The 10,000-nt window shown below is 43.2% G+C and overlaps 1 protein-coding gene across 1 annotated transcript in view; it reads right to left on the bottom strand.

The window, feature by feature from the left end:
* LOC125524444 (cytochrome c oxidase subunit 3) overlaps positions 1–626 on the bottom strand; it is a 4,492-nt gene extending 3,866 nt beyond the window's left edge. The window contains exon 1 of the mRNA XM_087538297.1: positions 1–626. This exon is cut by the window's left edge and continues 3,866 nt beyond it. The gene's annotated coding sequence lies outside the window, so the exon portion shown is untranslated.
* Between the last annotated feature and the right edge of the window lie 9,374 nt (positions 627–10,000).

Genomic DNA, 10,000 nt, shown 5'->3' with positions numbered 1-10,000 from the left:
CGGTCTCCTTCTCCTTCGTACCCCTAGCGGATATGAATAATAGGAAGAAACAGGTCCTTTCTAAAGGCGGGCATTAGACCAGAGTTTCGTGAGCCGGAGAAGATCGATAAAGCTTAGAACTTGCTCGTTTGCAGGAGGAGGCGGTGGTATGACTCCGTCCGTTGAACGAGCATTTCGTGCCACCTGTTCGGCGTCCACATCCACTACCATTTTCTGATCCCAGTATCTATAGCAAAATCGCTATTTGCCTCACTCTATAGAAGGCCTCCCGTATGTAAGATCACCAACCAAGTTCCTTTCTTCTTTTGTTTGTGCCATCTTTACCAACTTCTACTTCTTGGCTGGCTTGATGCTTACAGGTCTTGCCTCTGCTGATACTGGTCATGGGGACAAGAACTCCGTGGGAAGAGAGCAGATACCAATCCTAAACAACCCTTAGAATGGCCTCATCCAAACGGATGATTGTCATTGATAAGACGGGCAGGTGGTATGTTGATACTGAGCCGCTTCCCCTGTAGTTGTTAGCTCGTTCTTGACAAATCCGATCGGGTCTTCATAATCTGGAGTAAAAGGATTCGAACCTTTGCATGCCGATACCAAAAACCGATGCCTTACCACTTGGCTATACTCCAAACAAACGGTAGGTTCCTGGAGAACCGTGGAAACTAGTTAGTTCAAATCGAACTCAAAAGCAATGCGCATTATCTACGCCTTTTTTTTGATTCACCAAGACCCGGCTGATACAAACGAATAGTGGGAGTTCTTTCTTACGAATATAAATGGAGGAAATATCCCTAGTACCTTTGTCCTCTGCAAAGATCATAAGATCAGATGGAGTTGGATTGATTTCTCGCATCTACTAGATCAGAGATCAGAGTCAGGGGAGCTCTCGTAAGTGAGCCTAAGTAAGTAGTGTGGTTCGAGCGGATCAGTCACCGCTGAGTTCTGCTTTCCTCGCAGAGTTGGTTTTAGCCGGAACCGCGCTCTTGCCTTCTTCTTGTGCCCTTGATTATTGATCTGAATTCAAGTTAGATTAGAGAATACGGTGCCTTTTGATCCACCCTTAGGTTTGAAAACTGTGGAGGTTCAGTTACAAAATGCAGTTTATGAGGCTGCTTTGTATGCCAGTGTGCAGGAAGGAGAGTTGGAAGATATACCTAGATCCCCCAATAGAGAAAAGAGCGAGCAGGTTACCTACTCTTGTGGTGGATGGCGGCACTAGAAGTTGATGCTTTTTATGGACGGACATAGAAATTCGATTTCCAATAGAGCTGCAAACGCTACTGTAAGCCGAAGACGAATGCTGGCCAAAAGTAAGCAAAGCAGGAGAGGCGTCGTTTCCTTCAGTTGGTCAACCAACAGGTCTCCTCACTCTAGCATTTCTTCTTTGTTCGGTCGCAAGGCAGGGAAATGGAGGATTTGTTTCTGCTCTGTCCTTTACCGCATCGATGGATTCAATTTCAGTGGATAGAGCTCAACCTGTTGCCATCGTCATTTCAATCACAATTCACTTGGTAGGTAGACGCTTGTTCCGACCTCCATAGTGGCACTTTGACCTTTTCTCAACAACATCTACTTCTAATCTGCTTGAACGGCCCTCTTGTCATTTGACCCAGAATTGAACGAGATGACACCCACCAATATCTTCCAACACAGGATCTCCCTTACAGGGCCGTCCTTCTCTCTTTCTTCCCAAGAACATCGGGGGTCTGTTCTCTGAACGAGTCAGCACCAGCCCCGTTACCAATACGGGGATCTCGGCCATGAGAACTTGTAGAACTTGTCTCTTGAATTGCATCCCCCCCTAGGCCGACCAGCTAAGTAGGACCCACTTAGCAAAACAGGTCTATAGGGCGCTAGGGAAGGGGTATAGAATGGTACTTGAATCTATCTATAGACATAGGATCCCCCAGCCACAGGAATCCATTGGTTTCTGTCTCAATTCGTCATTTGAACTGAAACTAACCACGAAGGGAAAAGAAAAGAAGGATTCTAGTTTGCCACTACTTGGACTCAACTTGGACTTTCGGAGGAGAAAACCATTTCCATTAATATATGACTCAGTCATAGCCAAGAGATCATCATTCTAATAACAAGGATCTAGTTTATATATCTCGAATTGGGTTCATAAGATGCCAAAATAGTGGAAGTACCATCACGTCTACCTAAAGCAAATGGTTTCTATAGATTGAGAAATGGTTTCTATAGAATGAGATATAGTCGAATGTACCTTGAATACTTCACGTGCATTCTTCGCTTATAAATTTAGCCAAGATCCAAACATCTCAATCTCTTCATACGTTCTTCCTGTTGAACTCTTCTTTCGCTCAACAAATGCAAGTTCGTCAGGGTTTGGTTACTAGTTTTCTTGGAAGGGTTTTCTCCCTTGATCTTTTCCCTTGTTTTATGATTGGAATGAAAGTAGGATTGTTTATCCAATCCAAACTATTTATTGAGGGAAAGTAAGATCAATAGTTGGCCCTATTGTCTGTGCTCTGTTCTGTTAAGGATTTCTGTATTGGAAACATAGGCATCCTGCTATTCCCTGCTCTAGTTTCAGTTCAGTCATAAACCTATTGCCCGGGTCCTTTGATACTTGATTTCCTGGGTCAACGGTACCTAGATTCCCCTTTGGCTTGATCTTACCTGGATTTCTGATTGGAATACAGATTGGATAAACAAGAGGAACTTGGAAAAGAGGGTTGGCCAAAGCATAACGATAGTGCATTCAATCGATTCCACTCTAGTTTTTCATATCTTTTCCCTCAATAAATAGTTTATATATGAAAGAAAGTGCCAACTTATTGTTCTTGGAATGCTGATTTCCATGGATTTCTTCTTGGGCATATCCCCCCCTGATTGATGACCTGGCTAAAACACCTATTCCTTTTTTCTGGAATTGCTGCCGAAAGCCTGTTTGCAGCATCCATAGCAATACGTGTTAGTACTCAATTTCTTTGATTTTCATTTGATGAAGTGAAGACACTTATCTATATCCATTTATAGAGTGGTAGAGTAATCTTGCAATGCGGCATGAATTGGATGACTTAATAGTTTTCTGCAGTTTAGTACTAACATGCCTGTGTGGTGAACTAACTACCTTGGGCAAAGCAACAAATATGCCCCCAATCACGCTGCCTATGTGAACAAATTCTAAAACTTTGCATAAGCAGCTTAATTAAGTAGAAAAACCTAATCGATAGCCTACTACTTATACTTCTTACTTTCACTTTGATTTATACTTTGACTTTCGATACCTCTCCCCTAGTGTACTCGAGAGCTTGAAGGGGAAGACAGACTAGAAGACTTCCACACCATAACTTCCTTCCTTGGCTGACTGCCTGGCCTTCAAGAAACTCGAAAAACTGTAATAACTCACTTCACTATGATAACTATCTTTCGAACAGGACTACTACTTAAAGGCTAAAAAGACCTACCGCGACTGGCTCACTTGCTTGAAGGACTAATGAAAACACGTCGAACTAGCTAAAAGGACGTAAGCTAACAGCGAAACTCAAACAAAAACGGATGCTGACTCCGATATAGATATTGAGGATTTTCTACAAGCCGCCGCCTCACCCTGCTCGCTTACTTCCCACATGCTTGCTTAACTCACTATCTTTTGGGGTAATACACTGTATAGATAGGAAAGAGATAAATGAAAGAAAAAGAAGATAGAAATGAATTGATAGAGTCAGATGAGTCACTAGCTTCAATGAAAGGACTAACGAGAACTTTGAAAGTTCTTCCTATCAGCATTAGTCAGCTTTCGAGTCCTTCAAGCGAGTGCCGCAGGGAAAGGAAGAGTATTTCATCATGGCCATTTATTAGGACTACTTGGATAAGTTAGGACAGTTTCTCTAAGGCCAGCTGTTGAGTTAGTCGGTTCATAGGTTGTCGTAAAATATGGGTGTAGGAAGCCTGGACTCTGATTACCGATATGAAAGCGAGGACTCTTTTTCTCTCTCCCCATTAACGGAAAACTATCTTAACCTCCTTCAGCAAGTTCGTTATCTACAAGTAAGTTAGAGAATTCCTGTTGTCAAGCTAGTTATCTTATACAAGACTTTTCTATAAGGCCTGCAAGCAGGTTCAGGTGGAAGCAGGAAAGTAACACCACCTGGTTTTCTCACGGGTGTAACTCTTTCTCTTTTGCCCTTTATGCCAGCCTGTTCCCTAAGTAGGATAAGTTCATTGTGTTATTACAGGTAGTATTGCTCTCAAAGCTAGGAAGGAAAGGTAAGGAGCAAGCTTATTTACTAAGATCCTAGCGAGTGGAATACTTTGAACGAGCAGGGAGCGAGCGGAGTACTTTACGCAAGTAGTGGTTTACCAGGAACTCGTATAAGAGCTAGTCATATAGTCCTTGAAGCATTATTCCTTTTATCGGTAGGGCTGTTAGCAAGGAGTTTGAAGCTTGAGTACTTTCAGCCTTTCCTGTTTTAGCTAGGAATGAAGTTGGTTCAGAGGTGTCAAGTAGAGAGGTTAGATCTTCTCTTCCTTCTCATACTGCGAGTAATATCTCTACTACACTTTCCACTTTATGTTGATCAGTTTGAGCATGAGCAGCTCGTTCAGGAGCAGCCGCCCGTGGAACTCTTGTTTTGAGGAAGCAATGAACATTGTCTTTTTCCATTCTCAATAAATGAGGAAGGAGGGGTGAGGTCCTCACTTGCGAGTGAGGCAAGGCTTTCTTTTATAATACATCCTACCCGATTTTGGTTGACGATTGCGTTCTATTCCAATTATTCACTTGTTTTTCTTGTCACTGTGGCGAGACCAGGATGAAGAGAGAGAACTATTTCCATTTCCAGACAGACCCCGAGCCGAGGTTGGAACAATTCTGTATTTTCTTGTTGGTTCCTTCTTTATTATTTATTCCAAGTTTTTCTCTTCCATTCGGTTCATTAGCTTTAGGAAAAATAGAAGCTGCGGAAATGCTCGCTTCTAAAAGGCTTAAAGGCTCTGATCAAGGCAATGAACATTTGCACTTGGAAACTAATAAGAAAGGAATTCAAATCATAGTTCAATACAGACTTTTTCTCTTTTAAGAAGGGTGAAACTTTCCTTCCAATACTTGTGCGCTCCTACCCATCTCTACTGAACAAACCCACTACACATCGAGTGGCAGGGTATGTGTGTAGGCCTTTTCAAGGACATTCGAAACAACATGTCGATAAATTGCTATAGAAAGTGGGGCTAGATCGAGAGTTCTGACCTTTTCGTGGGTTGGGTGATCTTCAAACTCTTGTTTTTCTAGCGAAAGAACGCCCTTCTGAGCGATGATCTCCTACAAGCGAGTATAGTAAGGTTGACTTCAATTGAGACAGAATGTCACTGGTCAGCTCCTTAGCGTGACAATTAACACCACTTTCTTATTACCTAAGAGATTAGATAAGGGAAGAAGGCAGGCCAAAGCTTATAGATTCGGAGATCGTACTTTCTAACGCTTTGTCTGAGTCAGTCCTACGACCCCTTCCGGCTGAGACACGAATCCTAGCCTATCTGAGTCGCAGAATGAAGGGCTCTTCAGAAGGCGCCACCCAAGTCTCCTTTGATACTTCGGAGTCAGGAATTTTTTTTCCAAGGAAGGCGGATTTTCTGCGTTCCGCAGCACGAACAGGGTGTACAGAAGATCGATGTGCCATCTTTCTAACCACCTTCATTTGTTGTATGATCAGTAGGGAAGGGAGCCTTTGATAAAGGACCCCCAACCAAGAAATCTACTGTCTCAGAGCGACAGTCAAGCTCGTATCGCGGAACTAGAACATTTCTTTGATTGATAGGTCAGATAGGAAGCAGGCAAGCAAACCAAGTTATAGGTTTGGAAGTTAGAACTCGGAAAGGTTGTCCTGTGACTACCTTTGAAGTCTTTGGGTAGGACATCAGGCTAAGGTCTTATGATGAGCCACGCGCATATGAGGTTTACTGCAGCCCTAAAGCTCTGTCCCCTATCCTACCACTAGATCTCCTATGCCGGAACATGAACAGAGAAAGCTGTGAGTGTAGTCTTAGGAACGAACCCGGGGTTGCTCTCGCAAAAAGATTGTACTAAAGAAAGCTAGAAAGCTCAATTCCAAGCTTTAAACCTCTGGTCCACGGGTCGGTGAACGAATGGGTTTTGGGAAATAGAGAACATGGACTCGATTGAACAAAGGTGGCACCGGAATGAATAGCCCACTTGTTTCGGGCAAGAATGAATGGGACTGATCGACTCGAGTTACCGAGCGACCTCCACTCTTCGACTCGAGCTTTCGCTTCTGCTTTTCTCTTGTTTTGATTTATTAGCTTTTAGGGAAAGAAGAGGGTCTGAAATACAACTATGTCTACGAGTGCCGCGAATGAACCTTCGGTTCTTCCCAAGAACAAGGAGACACGAACTAAATAACTCGTATCAGGCTACGGGAATAGTGAACGGAAGAAGGAACTAGTGAGGCTTTCGTTGGTCAACAATATGCCCTCCTCACTTGAGGAGAGTGAAGGTCATGACTTATTGAAGCAGAACGTCAATTGGCCAAGAGAAGGGGAACTCCTTTCGTCGGTAACTATTGAATTGCCTATCTAACAGTGGAGCGAAGCGGAACGTTGAACGGGAAACTCGTGTCGTCGGTTATCCAATTTCCCTCCTTTCTGTTTCGACAAAGAAAACGTTTAGGTATCGGTAATAGGATTCCCACTATGATTTGCAGAAAAAGATAGATTCTATAATAATCCATAAATAATATATAGAATCAGGCTCCGTAATCAAGTGCTCGCTGTGAGAAGAAGATCTACAGGCATGTACCCATTTCTCCTGCAAAATAAGTTTGAACCCGAGTGAGTATGGGACCATACGCTCATCTTTCTTCTCAATCTACACCTCGTTCCGCGAGAGACCTATCCTCGTTTCGAAATAAAGGACCGTAGTGAGGATCGATCCCGGATAAGCGAGTCAGTGTAGGGACAGAGGCTGATGATTCTAAAGGTGATTTCTAACTACAAGATGACTTTATTTGAAAACGGAATCCAAATATCAACAAAAAGATGAATGGAAAGTCTTGTCGATATGAATTGATCTTCAACCCAATGACAATGCTTCGATTTCGATCTTGACTTCTTTCTTGGATGCCTGAAGTTTGTGTTCGCATTTCATCAAGGAAAAGTGGGCTGTACCCACATGAAGAAAAGAGTTGCTCGTGTAAAAGCAATATCTTCTATTTGACTTATTAGCCGTGTCTTGTCTTGCACATACTCGGCTCGGTGAATGGTTCATCTTCGATTGGCATGGTCCTTTGGATGTAAGAGATCTCGTTTGCTGGCCGGGCCCTTCCATGAGTTTAGATCTCTATGTATGAATCTCTTATGAAATCCCATTACTTTTTATCATTTCAGAACGATCAGCAATACTGTGTGACTTCTGCGTGACAGTTCTTGCATTTCGTTTGTTGCTTTGCATGAACATTTAGATATTGGAAAGCGAACTCCCTGAATTAGGAATTTCAATAGATAGAGAAGGACGGGCAAAAAGAGAGAGACTGACTAACTACCCGGATCAATGCTGATTGACGACTGAATAAATAGCCGGAAGCAACAACTGCACGAGAGAGAAAGAGCGGATCCAACTAAGGAAATGCAGTACCTGTTCTGTCGGAGCTAATCATGCAAAGCTAGCGTAGCGCCAGCCGTCGAAGTGAATGAATTCGAAAGAACGCAGAAGTAAGGAAATGAGACGACTCTTTCTTGAACAATTTCATAAGCAGATCTTCCCCTCCACACCAATCACGAGTTTTTTTTTATTCCTCTCGTATATCGTCGTCACGCCCTTAATGATAGGTTTTGAAAAGATTTTTCATGTCATTCCCATTTAGGTTCGATTCGGATCCCTCTGTTGTTTCCCTTTCCTCCCGAACCTTTTCCTCGAAATGATAAAGAATCTGGTACACTCGAATTGTATTATTTAAGTGCTTATTGCTTGCCAAAAATCCTACTTCTACAATTGGTAGGTCACCGGGTTATTCAAATAAGTCGTGTTTTCTGTGCTTTTCCCATGTTACAACTTCCGTACCAATTCGATCGATCCGGAATGGATCGGTTAAACATTCTATAGGGAGCCCGGTCTTGACTCTTCTGTGTGGTATTCATTCTCGTTCGGCTCTTGGAATCACATCCAGCAGTGGTTGGAACAGCTCGCAAAATCCAACCACTTCACCTACTTTATTGCCCCCAACCGTTTCCCGTACCTCTATAGAAACAGAAGGGTTTCATGTTCTTTCATCGATTGGGTATTCCTCTCCTTTTGTATCTCTTTATCCAATTTCGGTCTCGATTAGTTCACAAGATTGAATGGCCATAGCCATAGAAGAAGCTTCTCCTCCGGGGCGGGGGGACCGCCTGACAATTACAAAGAAACCTTTCAAAAGTGGATTTTGTGCTCTGAATATAAGGATTTCCCTGGTTTAAGGTGCAAGATAGACTCACTTCTTTCATTCCTGGAACCTGGGGAGATCCTATTCATGGTACGCACGTTCCCCCGGGACTTTTCTCTGCTCGAGATCTTGGAGCCCAAGGATATCCGAAATATCATTTCTCACTCGCACAAGCAGTGGAAGCCACCCAAAAGGGGGGGCTAGTAATTAATTAGTTTTTTTGGTAGGTTTGTATTGTTTCTCGAATTGGTAGGTTTCTCGAAGTAGTTTTAGTAGGTTTCTCAGGAAATAGAGATGCCGAGGCCCCTACTTACCTTATGGGTAGGTAGGGGGAAGGAAGAGTGGGTCAGAGGGCTTCCTTCACAGTGCATACCTCTCTTTCTCTTTTTAGTTTTTCTGGCGGACCGGTCGCGCAAGATCTTTGGTCTTCCCCCGGAACCGATGAAAAAGCGGTCGCTTCTTATGGACTCGCTCAGAATGATTCTTTTATATCTAAGGAAAGGGGATGACATTATCGCATTGATTGAATTCGTACGTCTATCGCTATCCCGGGCCGAGGAGAGGGGGTTTCGGAAGCCGTGCCCTTGTTGGTAAAGGAAGTAGGTTTTGCTTTGAAGGTAGGTATTTCTGGAAGCAAGGAAAATAAAGAAGGAAGCAGGTACCGGTCTAGGGGTTGCCGAGGATACGGATAGTTGAAAAGATAGGATTGCAAAACTGGAAAGACCCGGAAGCAAGGATAAGAAAACAAGGAAGTTGGTTCTCGGTTGGTTGGCAAGCAAAGGGGGAAAGCTGGTTAAACAAAACTAGGGATAGCTAGCAGGTATTTTCTAAAGGTTCAAAAAGAAGGTATTTCAAAAGGCTTTGGCAAAGGAGGTTCACCTTGCCTGCTTTCCTTGTCCTCCGTTCATCGATATCCTATACTGGATACCTTTGCCTTTTCCGAGTGGAGGCAGTAGGCTATTCTCGTTCTTAGCTTTATACGCCGAAACATGCCATTGCTTGCCTTTGCGAAACTGTTCCGTTGACATCCTTTGCCGTAGAACTTATCTTCTTGGAAAACGGAGGATATTACCTTTGATTTTGTTAGAGGAGGTAGGAAGCCGAGCATTGGGAACTAGCCGTTATAGGGTTTCGGAAAAAAGGGTTGATAACTCCCTTTGCTTTGTCAATTAAGAAAAATAGAATGTGCTTACCTTCGTGATATTCCCTTTTCTTTGATCCTTTCGGTTTTGAACTGCGCTTTGCCCGTACTAGGTCTTGAAACTTAGCTTCAACCTCTCTGTAGGAATGAAGGTTCTTGTCATGCAATTTATCGTATGATAATGAATCGAGTTTCGAAACACGGTTGTTGTAGGGAGTTATTTCTTTCTTAAAGGAAGGCTCTCTGCTCCATTGGGTGACGATTCAATGGTTCTATTCATCCTATTCCTAGGTCGATCCGTTAACTTGGGTTTTGTTTACCAGTTGGTTAGGTCAACTTGTGGCATAGCTGTATTGGACGCGATACGGTGAACGAGTCCCTTTTTGCTTTCCGATACTTTCTTGAAGGAATAGCATCTGAGTACAATAGTGTAGAGTTCCCCGCACTAAACATT

Source organism: Triticum urartu, unplaced genomic scaffold, assembly GCF_056163025.1.
Source record: "Triticum urartu cultivar PI428250 unplaced genomic scaffold, HENAU_Tu73 scaffold2, whole genome shotgun sequence".
Taxonomy (NCBI): Eukaryota; Viridiplantae; Streptophyta; class Magnoliopsida; order Poales; family Poaceae; genus Triticum; species Triticum urartu.
This window is presented reverse-complemented; position numbering and strand designations above follow the sequence as displayed.